The sequence below is a fragment of the Musca autumnalis genome, unplaced genomic scaffold, assembly GCF_047663935.1.
Source record: "Musca autumnalis isolate F117 unplaced genomic scaffold, ASM4766393v1 scaffold_1, whole genome shotgun sequence".
Taxonomy (NCBI): Eukaryota; Metazoa; Arthropoda; class Insecta; order Diptera; family Muscidae; genus Musca; species Musca autumnalis.
In genome coordinates, this window is record NW_027411644.1 from 271,736,230 (window position 1) to 271,753,841 (window position 17,612).

The following is a 17,612-nucleotide window of genomic DNA, read 5'->3' on the forward strand; positions in this document are numbered from 1 at the left end:
AGTATAATGAAACAATGTGTGGTGTAAAATATTATCCCATGCACCAATTGCGTTTCTGTTCATATTCAGAAATAATACATTGTCTTCATCATGTCGATTTTATTCTACATTGTAAATAATCTTATCAGACATGTGTTGGTGTTCACAAGTGATATTCAATCACATTTCATTTCGTCTCATCAACTTTATGTCAATCATAAGTTATTTAGTATCTCCCAAAATTTAGATGGGAAACTGATATGGAAATAAAATATGTCACAAACAACAAGGGAAGGGGACTTAAAGCTGGAGATGAAGAAGATGCTAAAAATATGGTTACTTATTTAGGAGGCAATAATAATAAGTCTTTCCCCTCCTATATGAGTAGGTAGGTTCATATTTTATAGCTAGAACACCTCTCTATGTAAATCCTTGGATAGAAGTCATCTATCAAACACACTCCATGTTAATTAAACTCAATGAATTCAAGTCAGGGGTGACGTAGGGGATGGAAGATACCAAGCAACGGTCCTGACCGGCTTTAACATGGCAAAGCCCAGGATTTATCTTGGTCCCTCTTTCATCTCAAGTGGACACTGACCTCCCCGTGGTGTCACCTGGGGAACTGCCTTTAACACCCGTTAAAGGTAGTGAGCTAACATGTGACGCGCGTTCACCCATAAGAACGTTAAAAACTTGGGCTTGGGCGTCGGGTTAGTAACCCTCCCCTAGAAAAACAGCCTACTATGAAAAAACGAAAGAAAAGAAAAACAAATCCCTCCAAAGTTGACGACCCCCGCAAACGTTTTAAGGACCATGATCTGCGAATCTGCACCTGGAATGTTCGCACTCTTTATAGAGAAGGTGCAGTTTACGCATTGGCAGATGTACTTGAAAAGTACAAGGCCGACATTACTGCCATACAGGAAATACGATGGAATGGGAAAGGCGTCACAACAACACCTAAAGGTGACGCACTGTGTTATAGCTGCCATGATACAAAGCATGAGTTTGGTTGCGGATTTGTAGTTGGTCGGAGGTTAAAACATCTGGTCTCCAGCTTCACCCCAGTGAATGAAAGACTCGCTGCAATTCGATTAAAGGCAAAATTCTTCAACATCAGCTTTATTTGCGCTCATGCTCCCACTGAAGACAAGGACGAACAGACCAAAGATATATTTTACGAGCGCTTAGAAGAAACTTATGACCGTTGCCCTGCCCATGACATTAAAATTATACTAGGCGATTTTAATGCCAAAATTGGAAAGGAGAATATCTTTTGCCCAACAGTCGGGAAATTCAGTCTCCACAGTGAAACATCTGACAATGGTATGAAGCTGATAGACTTTGCAGCTGCAAGAAACATGGTAGTTAGCAGTACCCGATTTAAGCATCACGATATTCATAAGGGCACCTGGGTGTCGCCAGATCAAAGAACAAGAAATCAAATTAATCACGTTGTGATAGATGGAAGACATGCATCAAGCGTGTTGGATGTACGATCACAACAGATAGCCACAGCATATTCCACTCAACTGGCCCAACTAATCAAATCACTCCTCATCCCGATAACATATCAGGACAATGGCAAAACATTGCCCACTCCATGCAAACAGCCGCAAAATCAGTACTTGGATACCAGAGACCTTCACCAAGGAATCCATGGTATGACCAGGAGTGTCGTGCTGCTACCGAAGAGAAAAATGCGGCATATAGGGCTACTTTAGTCCCAATTTACATTAGGCGAGTTTACTTGCGGCAATTGTCAGTTTGTAGGTGAGAGAGGGGGCTGAGAGGCAAAGGGTTACCATATGCCTCACCTCTCTCTCCATCAAACAGACAATTGCCGCAAGTAAACTGGCCTAACTGATGGCTTTGGAACTGGCACATCCTCCTGTAGAGACCAGCAAGGTAATCTGGTAACTGATACAGATAGTGTGCTAAGGATATGGAAAGAGCATTTTTCCAAACTGTTGGTATCTAATAGTAGCGGAGTCGACGAAGATACCACAGATCCAATCCCAGAAGATGGCATTGAATGTATACCACCCGGCCAAGGTAAAGACAGCAACAAACCGGCTGAAGAATATTAGGCAGCAGGAGCTGATGGCCTACCAGCCGAGCTGTTTAAAACCGGATGCAACACGCTGATAAGGTGTATGCATCAGCTAGTTAGCTCCATCTGGCAGGAAGAGCGCGTACCCGACGATTGGAACCTGAGCATCCTGTGTCCCGTCCATAAGAAAGGAGATAAGACTTTATGCTCCAACTACAGGGGCATAAGTCTTCTCCCTATCGCATACAAGATAGTGTCAGGGATATTGTGCGAACGACTAAAGCCCATGGTCAACAAAATAATTGGACCATACCAATGCGGCTTTAGACCTGGCAAGTCCACCATTGACCAGATATTTACCCTGCGCCAAATCCTGGAGAAGACCCAAGAGATGCAGATCGACACCTACCACCTTTTTGTCGATTATAAAGCAGCCTTCGACAGCCCGCTACGTTCAATGGTATTCCAAGCAATGTCTGAATTTGGTATCCCCTCAAAGCTCATTCTGCTTTGTAAAATGACTCTAACTGACACAAGATCTTCAGTTAAAATAGGAAAGAACCTCTCCGAGGAGTTTTGTACCAAAAGAGGTTTCAGGCAAGGAGACAGCCTTTCGTGTGACCTTTTCAACATCCTGCTAGAAAATGTTATACGAGAGGTAAACGTCAAAAGAAGTGACACAATCTACACTAATAGCCACATGTTACTTGCTTATGCTGATGATATAGACATCATGGGACGATCAGTAAAAGAAGTAACCGATACCTTTATGAAGGTCGAAGAAGAATCTGCTAAAGTGGGTCTGGCGGTAAAAGGCGAGAAGACCAAGCTGATGGTGTCGACGCGCAATGCGTCCGTTGAGATCGGACCAACTGTTGAAGTTGGTTCCTATAATTTTGAGGTAGTAAAAGACTTTGTATACCTCGGCACCGCCGTAAACACAACAAACGACATCAGTTGTGAAATAAAAAGAAGAATTGTATTGGCCAACAGATGCTACTATGGCTTAAGTAAGCACTTTAAAAACAAAGCCACAACTCGTCAAACAAAAATAACGCTTTACAAAACACTGATACTACCCGTGCTAATGTATGGGTCCGAATCCTGGGTACTTGCGCAAGCAGATAAGGGAGTGCTTGGTGTGTTTGAGAGAAAAATTCTTCGAAAGATCTACGGACCGATCTGCGTTGACGGTGAATATCGACGTCGTATGAACCACGAGCTGTATCTGCTATACAAGAACATCAATATAGTTAAACGTATCGAGATGCAGCGATTGCGTTGGCTAGGCCATATCATAAGAATGAGCGATGATGAACCCGCTAAAAAGGCGTATAAATTCGAGCCACATGGCGGTGCACGCAGAATTGACAGGCCAAAGAATAGATGGCGCAAACAAGTGGATGATGAGATGACAAGGCGCGGTATTCCAGAGTGCGAAGGAACAAATAGAGAGAATTGGAGATCTTTTCTTAGTTCGGTCTATGGAACAAATGTTCTGTAATGGGCCAGCTAAGTAAGTAAGTAAGTAAGTAAGAATTCAAATCAAAGCAATAAATCTATTAAATAATTATAATTTTCTACTTTAATAAATAAATTACTCCTACAAATCCGTTTAGCTTCATTGACTGTTTATAATTTCCCTCCAAATCCCTAATGTGTGTAGAGAGTATGCAGTGTGCATGACACCCTTGTTAATCTGACTTTAATAGAATGTAAATAAATAAAGCCGCAATCCCCTGCTAACATGACATTGTACTACTCCTATACCTATATCCTCCCACACTAAATGTCATTCAATGTAGTCATTGTCGTTCACAAATGTCATGTCCTTTACACTGAATATTGTTTATAATATCACAACAAAATAAGAAAATTATATGGCTTTGAAAAAGGACACTCAGCTGTGCCACTCGCCCCACCCCATCGACACAACTTTTCTTAATGAGCTTCATTAAAAAAACATAAATTTCCATTTAAGGGTTGCACTTTTGTTAAGTGCACCGCATAGAAATATGGTATTTTCTTGTAAAAGGATAAACTATTATTAGTTTTTTTATTTCAAGGAAATACATTGAAAATAAGAAGAGTTCATATAATACTTTAAAGATCACATCGTCTGATACGCACGAAAAGTTCGTAAGTCCATTTTTAGAAATTTGTCAGGAGGAAGAAAAAACATTCTACCGCTTTATGTATTAAATATTTTATTATTGTAGTAAAAACAGTATTCTTTGTTTATTTTTTCCGCTTCAGTACCTGTATTTTGTTTGATCAAATTCCATCGCGTTTGGGAGATAATTGGATATCTTTCCTCGTATAGTTTTGAATTTTTGTTGGGACTTACGACCTGTTCCTTCAATTTACGGATTTTTTACAATAAAATATTTCGTCTGCTCCGTCGGAAAAGGTCGTAAGTCCACTTTTTTTGGAAATCGCGTTTTTGTTACAGGGTGATAGTACATGTCAAAACACGTCGTATGATACAAAGAAAATGGTAGTATGTCGCGTTTTTCTATATGTTTTGCCCTTGTCGGAAAAGCTCGTAAGTCCACAAAACGTACAAATTTGAGTACGAAAAGGTCGTAAGTCCACAGGAAAATATATACTTTAAAAGAATACTACAGCTAATGTAGTTCAGATATAATGTTTAACGTCATCCATGGTTGGGGTACAATGTAAAGAACTAGCCTACACCTTTGGATGATAATCGGATGATATTTGGCGGAGCCTGTGGACCATACTTTTGAACAAAAATGTGATAATTTCAATATTGCAACGAAAATTTACATTTGAAGTCTATTTTCCCCTATAAGCGAACTGACTATGAAAGATGGGCTTCTGGCCTTTTCATTGATACAAATTGGGATGCTGTATATGTTCAAATACCTCATATATTGAAAAATTTGTAAAAAAAACAGAATTTTTACTGTTTTTACTGTAGTATGTCTTACTTAACTTTATCAACTGGTAATTTGTGGTTTCTCTAGGGACATTTATTCACATAACGAGATTAGTTTGTATTCTGAATTCAATAAAGCAATTTCTTCTAACAGACGTGTAAGTGCAATGTTTATCTTATTGAATGATTCTATAATATTAATTGATTGAAATGTTATTAAACTAAGAAGACATCATGGTTTTTTCTAACAAAGAGCAGTATGAATTTGGAATGGAATTAGACCATGGTGTCATGGGTCTAGTTTCCTATGGTCATGGTGATTCTAAAAGCTCTGATGATAAACTTGCTTAACGCAGGAAGACATTACATGCTGAAGATTCTACATGGTTTGCAGACAAAAACAAAAGATGGTTGGTTGGTTTCCTTTCGTTTATGAAGTAGACTAAATACCAAATTTCAGCAATTTCGGTAAAACAATGTGGCTAACCTTCAAAATACCGAAATTCGGTAGGCACCGTTCTATGGGACTATATGAAGGCGGGGACCTATATAGACAAATGTATGGCTGAAAGTTTTATATCCCAAACGAAGAATAAATACCAAATTTATACCATTTCGGAGGAATATTGAGGCCACACCTTCAAAATACCAGAAATCGGGAGGTACTGTTATATGGGGGCTATATGAAGGCGTCAATACCAAACGTCCTACAAGTAGTAGAAACTTCTATACCAAATCACGAAGATCTATCTTAAAAATTGCGAGATGTATCTTAATTTCAAAAGACGGACAGACGGTCATGGTTGTACCGACTTGGAATTTTACTCTGATCAAAAATACATATAATTTATAACGTCTCCGCTGAATATATCGATATGTTACAAACTGAATGACAAATTTAATTATATCCTCCATATTATGGTGGATGGTATAAAAATCTTCAGAAATGTTGGTGTCGATATGCAATTTTAACATACCGTCACATAACTGATGACTTGAGGCATACCGACTGTGTCCACCTTCTTATAATGTATCTTATATACCTGATGAAACTATAGCTATATATGTTTTGCCTTCTAATCTAAACACTTGCTTTCCAATAAGACCAAAGCTTCGTTATGCATAACATCTGGATTGGGGAAACGGAATCGTTTGTAAATTTTATATAAATAGCGCATTTAAAAAATAGGGCACAGGTGTAACCCGATCCTCCAAAATTCAACAAAATACATAGCCTACTTCCACCAAGGGACATCCCTGTGCATAATCTGAAAATTACATGGAACAAGTACTTAGGGTCGGAGATTCAACAACCGTTGCCTCGCAAATTAATTTTCTGACCGACACTTTCATAGCTTTTGCAAAAAATAGGGACTGCCCCCGCCCCCTCCGAAATTCAAAAAAATATAAAGCCTATTTTCACCTCGGTTATTCCTTGTACATTCTCTGAAACTTTCAAAAAAATCAGTTCAGCCGTTTTTGAGTCTATGCGGAACATACAAACATACACACTTACTTACTTACTTAGCTGGCCCATTACACACATTGTCTTTTATATATAAGATTTCACCCAAAAGTTTTGGTCCATTAAACCCTCTAATAATTATACCATCACCATGTTAAATTGCAAGCTTATTCTTTGTCTTAAAATCAAATCATTCTTAAATTTTCTCTCCGATCGGAATATTACTGCGATCTACAGGACAGCTACAAAGACGGGTAAAAATTGTGGGTTTAGTCCATTTCACACCTTTCGATCATAATTAACATCTAATGGGGTCACTTCCGGTCGGAACCCGACCTCTCCACAAAATTTCGTGACGATCGGTCCAAAATTGAGGCCTGGGGGGTTACTCTCTATTGCGATGCGTTAGAAAAATGCGATGCGTAAGGAAATTAAATGCGTCTCTAATACGTTTTAGTATCTCCTTTCGCCCTTATTTTTGTTCCTTTTTTCCTTTCTGGCACCGCCGCAATCTGTAATACAAAAGCATATGTCAAAATCGTGTGTTAACGCAAATATCTTGCGCTAACAAAATACCAAACGCAAACGCATCGCAATACAGAGTAACCCCCCTGGAGTTTTATTACAATTGTTAATGGATGGACGGACACACATAGCTAGATCGCTTTATCTCGTCAAGATATGAAAAAATGGCAAGGGGAGGGGGTCTACGACGAATACTTCGCGATGTTACACGAATATTGGGCAAAACAAACTTATAATACCCTTTTCACATTGTTTTGTAAAGAAAATTTTTTATTTTACGAACGTCCGCAAATTGTAGGAAAAGGTCGTAAGTCCCTACAAAAATACAAAACTGTACAAGGAAAAGGTCGTAAATCCAAAGACATCCAATTATCTCCCAAACGCGACGGAATTTTATCAAACAAAGTACAGGTATTGAAGCGGAATAAATAAACGAAAAATACTGCCTTTACCACCATAATAAAATCGTTAATACAGAAAGCGCTGTAATGTTTTTTCTTCCTCCTGAAAATTTTATTGAAAGGGACTTACGACCTTTTCCGACGGAGCAGACGATTTATACTTAACTCAACAATGTGGAAAGGGTGTTATAAGTTTCTTTAGCCCAATATTCATGTAACATCGCGAAATATTCGTCGCAGACCCCCCTTTGCCATTTTTTCATATGTCGACGAGATAAAGCGAACTACTAACGTCCATCCATTAAAAATTGTAATAAAATCTGCAGGCCTCAATTGTCGACCGAACGTCACGAAATTTTGTTGGAAGGTCAAGTTCCGACCAGAGGAGGCCCCATTATTTGTCGGTGATGATCGTAAAATGTGAAATGGAACGAAAACTAAATTTTTTTTGCAGCGGCTCTGGAGGTCGCGGTAGACGCGAAATTTTAAGTAAGGCTCGGGCTTACGACAAAGAAGAAGCTTACACTTTATCATGATGATCAGATAATAATTAGCGGGCTAAATGGACCGAAACTTTTGCGTGAAAATTGGTAACATTTTTATATGTTTATTCCTGGAAGAAGTGTTCCATCCCCATAAGTTATATTTAGAAGAAGAATTCTTCAACTTTCCATTGATGCCAAATATGTTGATAAACATGGTCAGATAACAGAATTTCAGTGAAATATATACACCGGTATCCACAGTTTTAATTGTTTGTAGTACGAGGGGCACTAAAAAACCTTCAGGCGTCATTTGATATTTTTTTGGAAAGTTTGACAGTTTTTAGCCTAAGCATACTCAGGACAGTTTGACATACGACCATGTGGTGTTTACAGTGACTTGAAAAATTCACTTTGCAAAAAAATTGGAATTTACTTGTGAACATGTTCGTCCTATAAGTTTTAACAAATTTCGACCTGGATAATCAAGGCAAGAGTGCTTAGATTAAGTTAAATCTGTGCATTTCGATAAAGGGCCATTTTACTTACTTACTTAGCTGGCCCATTACAGAACATTTGTTCTATAGGCCGAACTAAGAAAAGATCTCCATTTCTCTCTGTCTATTGCTTCTCTTTCTGGAATACCGCACCTTGTCATCTCTTCATCCACTTGTTTGCGCCATCTATTCTTTGGCCTGCCAATTTTGCGTGCACCACCAAGCGGCTCATATTTATACGCCTTTTCAGCGGGTTCATCATCGCTCATTCTTATGATATGGCCTAGCCAACGCAATCGTTGCATCTCAATACGTTTAACTATATTGATGTCGTTGTTCATCATCGCTCAGTCTTATGATATGGCCTAGCCAACGCAATCGTTGCATCTCAATACGTTTAACTATATTGATGTCGTTGTATAGCAGATACAGCTCGTGGTTCATGCGACGTCGATATTCACCGTCAAAGCAGATTGGTCCGTAGATCTTTCGAAGAATTTTTCTCTCAAACACACCAAGCACTGCCCTATCTGCTTGTGGAAGTACCCAGGCTTCGGTACCATACATCAGAACGGGTAGTATCAGTGTTTTCAAAAGCGTCATTTTTGTTTGACGAGATGTGGCTTTGTTTTTATACTGCTTACTTCATCCAAAGTAGCATCTGTTATTCAATACAATTCTTCTTTTTATTTCACAACTGATGTTGTTAGTTGTGTTTACGGCGGTGCCGAGGTAGACGAAGTCTTTTACTACCTCAAAATTATAGGAAACAACGTCAACAGTTGGCCCGATCTCTATGGAGGCATTGCGCGTCGACACCATCAACTTAGTCTTCCCGCCGTTTACCGCCAGACGCACTTTAGCAGATTCTCCTTCGACCTTCATAAAGGTATCTGTTACTTCTTTTACTGATCGTCCAATGATGTCTATATCATCAGAATAAGCAAGTAACATGTCACGGTGCTCTTGAAACAATTTTAAATGGAAGGTGCTTACACCTCGGAAGTTTTTGCGGATTCTGAAACTACAATGTTTATAGATGAGAAAAATCAAAAAACAAAAAAAATCGCCGGAGCGCTTTTTAAATAAATCGCGATTTAAGTTGACATTTTTAGGGCTTGTTTAGGTTTTTACGATTTTGCGTAGAAACCGCAAGTCCTATCAAAAAGGAACTAAAGAAAATGTTGTAGCTATGAAAATTCTCTACAAGATTGACCTTTAAAGTATTCTCGGCGGTTTCACCGTTTTTGAGATATAGAAGTTCCAATTGGGACAATTCAAATTCAATTCAAATCAATGTATCGCCCCCTTATAAAACAATGTCATGACGGCAAATTCCCAACTTAAACATATATATCTAAAAAATTTTACAACTTAGGATAAGTTACTTAAGCCAGTCTTGTAGAGAATTTTCACAGCTCTAAGATTTTCTCAGGTCCCATATCGATAAGACTTACCGTATTCAAGCAAAATCGCGAAACCCTAACAAAAAACCTAAAAATGTAAACTGAGCTTCATTATCTCAAAAATGGTACAGGCTGGGAACAAATGATAAACGTCAACCCTATAGAGAATTTTCACAGCTACAACATTTTCTTTAGCTCCATTTCGATTGGACTTGCGGTTTTCAAGCAAATTCGTGAAAACCAAAAAAACACCTAAAAATGTGAATTTTGACCGCGATTTATTTAAAAATCCCTACCGCGATTTTTTCTTGTTTTTGGATTTTTCTCATCTATGAACACTGCTGTTTCAGAATTCACAAAAACTTTCCCTGTGTAGGCGGTTTTCATCAAAAGTTAGTTAAGGCGCACCCTTCATGACATTGTTTTGTAAGGGGGCGATACAGTCAGTGCATTGTCCCAATTTGAACTTCTATAACTCAAAAATGGTAAAAACTACTAAAATACTATAAAGGTCGATCTTGTAGAGAATTTTCATAGCTACAACATTTTCATTAGCCCCATTTTGGTAGGACTTGCGGTTTCTAAACAAAATCGTGAAAACCTAAATAACCCTTAAAAATATCAATTTAAATCGCGATTTATTTAAAAAGCGCTCCGGCGATTTTTTTTGTTTTTCGATTTTTCTTATCTATGAACATTGTAGTTTCAGAATCCGCAAAAACTTCCAAGGTGTAAGCACCTTCCATTTAAAATTGTTTCAAGAGCACCGTGATGTGGCTATTGCTGTAGATTGTGCCACTTCTATTGACGTTTGCCTCTCGAATAACCTTTTCCAGCAGGATGTTGAAGAGATCACACGAGAGGCAGTCTCCTTGCCTGAAACCTCTTTTGGTACCAAATTCTTCGGAGAGGTTCTTTCCTATTTTAACTGAGGATCTCGTGTCAATTAAAGTCATTTTACAAAGCCGAATGAGCTTTGCGGGGATACCAAATTCAGACATGGCCTGGAATACCTTTGAAAGTAGTGGGCTGTCGAAGGCTGGTTTATAATCGACAAAGAGGTGGTAGGTGTCGATCTACATCTCTTGGGTCTTCTCCAGGATTTGCCGCAGGGTAAATATCTGGTCAATGGTGGACTTGCCAGGTCTAAAGCCGCATTGGTATGGCCCAATTATCTCGTTGACCATAGGCTTTAGTCGTTCGCACAATATCCCTGACACGATCTAGTAGGCAATCGGGAGTAGACTTATGCCCCTATAGTTAGAGCATACAGTCTTATCTCCTTTCTTATGGACGGGGCACAGGATACTCAGGTTCCAATCGCCGGGTACTCGTTTTTCCTGCCAGATGGTGCTAACAGCGTGTCGCCTCCGGTTTTAAACAGCTCGGCTGGTAGGCCATCAGCTCCTGCTGCCTTATTATTCTTCAGCCGGTTTGTTGCTGTCTTTACCTTGGCCGGGTGGTATACATTCAATACCATCTTCTGGGATTGGATCTGTGGTATCTTCGTCGACTTCGCTACTATTAGATACCAACAGTTTGGAAAAATGGTATTTCCATATCCTGAGCACTCTATCTGTATCAGTTACCAGATTACCTTGCTGGTCTCTACAGGAGGATGTGCCAGTTCCAAAGCCATTAGTTTGATGTTTCACTCTTTGGTAGAATTTTCGGACTTCATTCTGTCTCCTGTACATCTCGATTTCTTCACAATCCCGCTTTTCCATCTCTCTCTTTTTCCTGCGGAAAAGACGTTTCTCCTCTCTCCTTTTCTCCCGATACCTCTCTCGTGCGCTACGCGTTGCTACTGATTGTAAAGTAGCCCTATATGCCGCATTTTTCTCTTCGGTAGCAGCACGACACTCCTGGTCATACCATGGATTCCTTGGTGGAGGTCTTGGTATCCAAGTACTGATTTTGCGGCTGTTTGCATGGAGTGGGCAATGTTTCGCCATTGTCCTGATATGTTATCGGGACGAGGAGTGCTTTGATTAAGCAGTTGGGCCAGTTGATTGGAATATGCTGTGACTATCTGTTGTGATTGCAGGTTAACGATGTCCAACTTCCGTGTTGTGTCTGTTCGCGCTTTGTTTGCTACGTTTAATCTGGTACGTACCTTTGCTGCAACAAGGTAATGGTCCACCTCGGAACGATCGTACGCTTCCATGTATCACAACGTGGTCAATTTGATTTCTTGTTCTTTGATCTGGCGACAGCCAGGTGTCCTTATGAATATCGAGATGCTTAAATCTGATCGCATTCGCGCATCGTAATATTTCCTATACACCTAAATCATGTTTGAATTTTGACTATATCTAATCCTCCGACTACCTCCACACACAAATTTTCAGAATTTGTGGGTAACGGATAGTTTTCAATTTTTTACAGCAAATAGTCCTAGATAATTACCCTAAAACTGTAAAAACCCTACGGTCACCAATTATGACGTCCCAAATGGAGTCTCCGATTTGGTCCAAGCTTCATACATCGTAATAGTTCTTCCAAACTTACGTCAAATTCGAAGATGGACTGTATCGGTCCACTTCTTGCGGACCTGTCGCACAAAAGTTCAAGCATTTAGGCTTATGAACAGTTTGAGACCTGTTCGCAGACAAATTTTACACTTTTTTCGGATATTTCTCGCAATACTTAATGCAACAGTAAGTAATATTTGAAAAAAAAATTTTTTTTTGAAAAAGTTTTAGAATTATCTTGCACAGAGTTTTGGAGCCTTTGCGCCATTATCTCAGGAATTATTGTCTTACTACGGAAAAAAATTGCACCGTTGTAAAGGAGGCCGCTCGATCAACATATCGAAAAAAAACAATCAAAACGATGCGAAAGGAGCTCCTAAACTTCAAATCTTCCGAATTTTGTGTGGGAGGTACCCGAAGAAGTGGACCGACAACTTTGATACGACCAAAAATGTGCCTCATCGAAATAACGATTTTAGACCCCAAGTATGTTTGGACAAAATTCGTTTCTGACAATTTGGAGTCGATCGTAATATTTTGTCTAAACTTTGTTTAAATTCAAAGATGGGCCATATCGGTCCACATCTTCGGGTACCTCCACCACAAGAATTAAAAATTTTTCTGTTGTGAACGATAACTCTCGAATGGAACAATCGTTTTGGTCCAAACTTTGCACATCGTATTATTTCTTCGAGATATAGATCGTGTTCGAATATCGGTCCACTCCTTCGGATACCTGCCACATAAAATTCAGGTAATGTGGAGTTTAAGAGCTCCTCTCGGATCGTTTTGAAAATTTTTTTCAGCATATTGTTCTTGCGGTCTCCTGTACGACGGTACAACTTTTTTTGGCGCAACTTCATACTTCCTGAGATAATGGCCTAAAAGCTCCAAGCAATTTTGGCGGTACCATCTAAAATGGCAAATCCGCAATATTACTCTCGCAGGGAGATTCTGATTTGTCCAAACTTTGCAAATCGTATTATTTCATCTAGTCATGTAACAGGTCGGAATATGGACTATATTGGTCCCGTGCTTCTGGTACGTCCCGCACAAAATTTGGGAAAAGTGCACTTTAATAGCTAGTCTCTGATCGTTTTGAATTTTGTTAAAAAACGTTTGGGTAATACGTAAGATAACCCTCGAAGGGAGAAACCGATATTGCCCAAACGTTGTACATCGTATTAGTTCCTACAGACTCGAATTATGCCCGACTATTGACTACATAGGACTAATCTTTCGGCTACGTCCCACACAAAGTTTGGAAAGAGTGCAGGGTAAGGATTCGTCTGGTCGTTTTTAAATTTTTTTAACATGTTCTCTATATATATTTATGTAATTGTTCCACAAACATCCCATACGGGACAAGGGAGACTTCTCTCATATCAATGAGTGCACCCCGATTCATATTAGCTCAATTATATGGGACCTACAGTTTATCGCCGAGTCCGAACGGCGTGTCTTAAGACACCACTTTGTAGAGAAGTTTTACATGGCTGAATACTCAGGAAATGTCGCCAACATTACTGAGGGGTATTTTGCCACCGTTGAAAATTTTGATGTTGACTGGCCGGGGAATCGAACCCACGACCTTCAGCGTGCAATGCGGGCGTGCATACCATTGCACCACGGTGGCTATTGATTATTGATTATTTTCTTTAGGTCCGAGGCTGAGGGTATATCTCAGTCGGCACAGTTGACTGATACTTTCTTACTTGTTTTATATGTTTTATATTGATTTCATAATTATTTAAGTGGCATTTGTGTGAAATAAAATGTCTACAAATTGCCTCTAAACCCACCGTAAAATCTAACTTTGAATATTACATCTATCCACGTTATTTTACGATTTCTTTATCACCAAAAAATTGTTTGTTACCAAAAATCCTTACATATATGGAGGTTATGGTTATATATTTGAAAAAAAAAGACACCTTTATCCATACGAAACAATGTAAATAATATACATATGTATGTATTCTAGTAAATGTCTTTATATACATGAATATTTCCTTTATTTACTACAGCCTAAATGTATACCTTGTAGATGGCACAAGTAATATTAATCAAACCTAAAAGAGAAAAGAGAGTTGTCATTGAAGAGAAGAGTGAGCTCTTTAAGACCTGCCTAAAAAATTCATTCACAAAAAAAATAATAAATTTCAATGTCTTTCTCTCCCTCTCTCTGTCCTTTCCCAAACAAATAACAGCTGTCTGTAGCCAAGATTACTTAAGAGCGGATTTTACTTTGGGTGGAAAACTGGAAAGCCAACCAGCAATTGTGTGTTATTTTCCATTTACTATAATTGTTGTTGTTGTTCTGTTATCTTACCTTGATTATGCTCTCCTCCCGCTCACGTTTTGTCTTTATGTGGGTTGATGAATACCAACCACAACAATAATCACTTAATAACTCACAATTTAGAAGTTAAAAAAAACATGTATTGGCTTTTGAGTGAACCGAATATAGCCAAAATAGGATTTAGCTTAAAATTATGCAACATTAATAGTTTTTTAACAAACAAAAAAATACACACAGCACATTACAGGTAACGTTTAGGTTATTTTGTTTTGTTTTATTTTCTTTTAGTTGAGAGTGTTAAAATTACAGGAAATTTACTCAAAATTAGTTTGACATAGTTATTTAATTAGTATTTTAGTTAAAATAGGAATACCATTAAGTGTGGCCTTAGCTATTATTATTAGTTGTTGAATATTTCTTTTGTAAAAGTCTACGAAAAATAGGCTTTAGTTTGTTAATTATATAGGTAGGTGGTGGCGCCTAATTGATAGGCATTAGTGTAGTCGGTTGTATTTTTGTTACTTTTTCGTTTAATGGTGGCCACAACTATCGCCCCAACGGAGGGACGTCTTTTGAGACGGACTATTTCGTGTTTTATACCGAAGCATGGGCACTTTTCTTCATATAGCTTAAAAGATCCATAGGTAAGAATATTTATTAAAACTTTTTTGGATTATGTCACTTAAATGCTTTTGATTTTTCTTGCTTTTTTTTTAATCTTAAAGAAACTATAACACGATCACGTTTTAAGAAAAGTGTTACAAATTAATGGTACATGTTCTATATACGCCTGAAAATATGCCACACTTTATACAGCCAACAAACAAATTGGCAGTTACAACATCTCTTCAAGAGAGACTTATTTACTTCTCTTCAGCTGTTGTATTATTTGCAACAAAACGCGCGCGCGCCTAAATGTAGGCTTCTTCTCAAATGTTTTCTTTACGGAACAAAGGAAACGTCACGTCCGTTGTAAATCATCTGTATTTGAGTTTTTTCTTCATTCAAACAAAAAATCAGGTGGCGTTTAAAACTTTTACTTTTTGTTTGGTCACTTGTTTTATTTTCTTTAATTTATTCATTTATCATTATAAACAATACATTTTTTTATTCCATTTTGTTCGTTTTTAAAAAACACCCAGACACACTTTAGAAAAGTAATGCTAGTGTTATTGGCAATTCCTACATGCACCGTTATTCCGTTTTTATGTTCTTTTAGTGTCAATGGTAACTGCCTTACTGAACTTCATTGGTTCTATTTTGGAATGTCATTCCTTGTGTGTAGGTATTTTCAGTTAGGTAGGCAGCCAGGAATTTTGAACTTCCAAGTGAATGTGTTTTGAAATGTTCCAAAAATGAATCGCTGTATGTCCCTCCCCCCACAAAGGCAATGTTCTCTCTTTCTCTCAGATAAATGGATTCATTTCAGTGGAAGGTGGGGTAATTTAACATTTCCAATGAAATATATTAAAGGGTATGAAGTTGATAAGAGTAACCTTTCCAGTTGTACACGCTCTTAAAATGTCTTGTCCTCTTATGGGGGAAAAGTGTATATGGTGAAAGCTCATTGAGTGGAGAACTTTTTAAGGTACACTGCAAACACATCATAAAAATTACTGACCAAGTTTAATGGCGTATTGGTCCTCCAAAAAAATATTTAAAAATTCAAATTCTAACGGTCTATGGTCCTCAAAAAAAAATTATTCAAAAAATTCACGTTTAATGGTCTATGAGTCTTCCAAAAAATATTAAAAAATCCACGTTTAATTTTCTATGGGTCCTTAAAAAAACATATTTAAAAACCCACTTTTAATTGTCTATGGGTCCTCGCAAAAAATTATTTAAAAAATCCACGTTTAATAGTCTATGAAAATATATTAAAAAAAAAATTATGGTCTACGGGTCCTCGAAAAAAAAATATTCAAAAACCCCCTTTTAATACTCTATGGTTCATCGAAAAAAAATATTTAAAAAATCCACGTTCAATTGTCTATGGATCCTCGAAAAAAATATTTAAAAAACCCACTTTTAATAGTCTATGGGTCCTCGAAAAATATTATTTAAAAAAACAATTTTAATTGTCTGGGGGTTCTCCAAAAAATTATTTAAAAAATCCACGTTTAATGGTCTATGGGTCCTCTAGAAAAATGATTTAAAAAATCCACGTTTAATGGTCTATGGGTCCTCTAGAAAAATTATTTAAAAAATCCACGTTTAATGGTCTATGGGTCCTCTAGAAAAATGATTTAAAAAATCCACGTTTAATGGGCTATGGGTCCTCTAGAAAAATGATTTAAAAAATCCACGTTTAATGGTCTATGGGTCCTCTAGAAAAATGATTTAAAAAATCCACGTTTAATGGTCTATGGGTCCTCTAGAAAAATGATTTAAAAAATCCACGTTTAATGGTCTATGGGTCCTCTAGAAAAATGATTTAAAAAATCCACGTTTAATGGTCTATGGGTCCTCTAGAAAAATGATTTAAAAAATCCACGTTTAATGGTCTATGGGTCCTCTAGAAAAATGATTTAAAAAATCCACGTTTAATGGTCTATGGGTCCTCTAGAAAAATGATTTAAAAAATCCACGTTTAATGGTCTATGGGTCCTCTAGAAAAATGATTTAAAAAATCCACGTTTAATGGTCTATGGGTCCTCTAGAAAAATGATTTAAAAAATCCACGTTTAATGGTCTATGGGTCCTCTAGAAAAATGATTTAAAAAATCCACGTTTAATGGTCTATGGGTCCTCTAGAAAAATGATTTAAAAAATCCACGTTTAATGGTCTATGGGTCCTCTAGAAAAATGATTTAAAAAATCCACGTTTAATGGTCTATGGGTCCTCTAGAAAAATGATTTAAAAAATCCACGTTTAATGGTCTATGGGTCCTCTAGAAAAATGATTTAAAAAATCCACGTTTAATGGTCTATGGGGCCTCTAGAAAAATTATTTAAAAAATCCACGTTTAATGGTCTATGGGTCCTCTAGAAAAATTATTTAAAAAATCCACGTTTAATGGTCTATGGATCCTCTAGAAAAATTATTTAAAAAATCCACGTTTAATGGTCTATGGGTCCTCTAGAAAAATTATTTAAAAAATCCACGTTTAATGGTCTATGGGT

At 37.6% G+C, this 17,612-nt stretch overlaps 1 protein-coding gene across 1 annotated transcript in view; it reads right to left on the reverse strand.

The window, feature by feature from the left end:
- ChT (choline transporter) overlaps positions 1-15,770 on the reverse strand; it is a 36,052-nt gene extending 20,282 nt beyond the window's left edge. The window contains exon 1 of the mRNA XM_073961178.1: positions 14,520-15,770. The gene's annotated coding sequence lies outside the window, so the exon portion shown is untranslated. The remainder of the gene's footprint in view (positions 1-14,519) is intronic.
- Between the last annotated feature and the right edge of the window lie 1,842 nt (positions 15,771-17,612).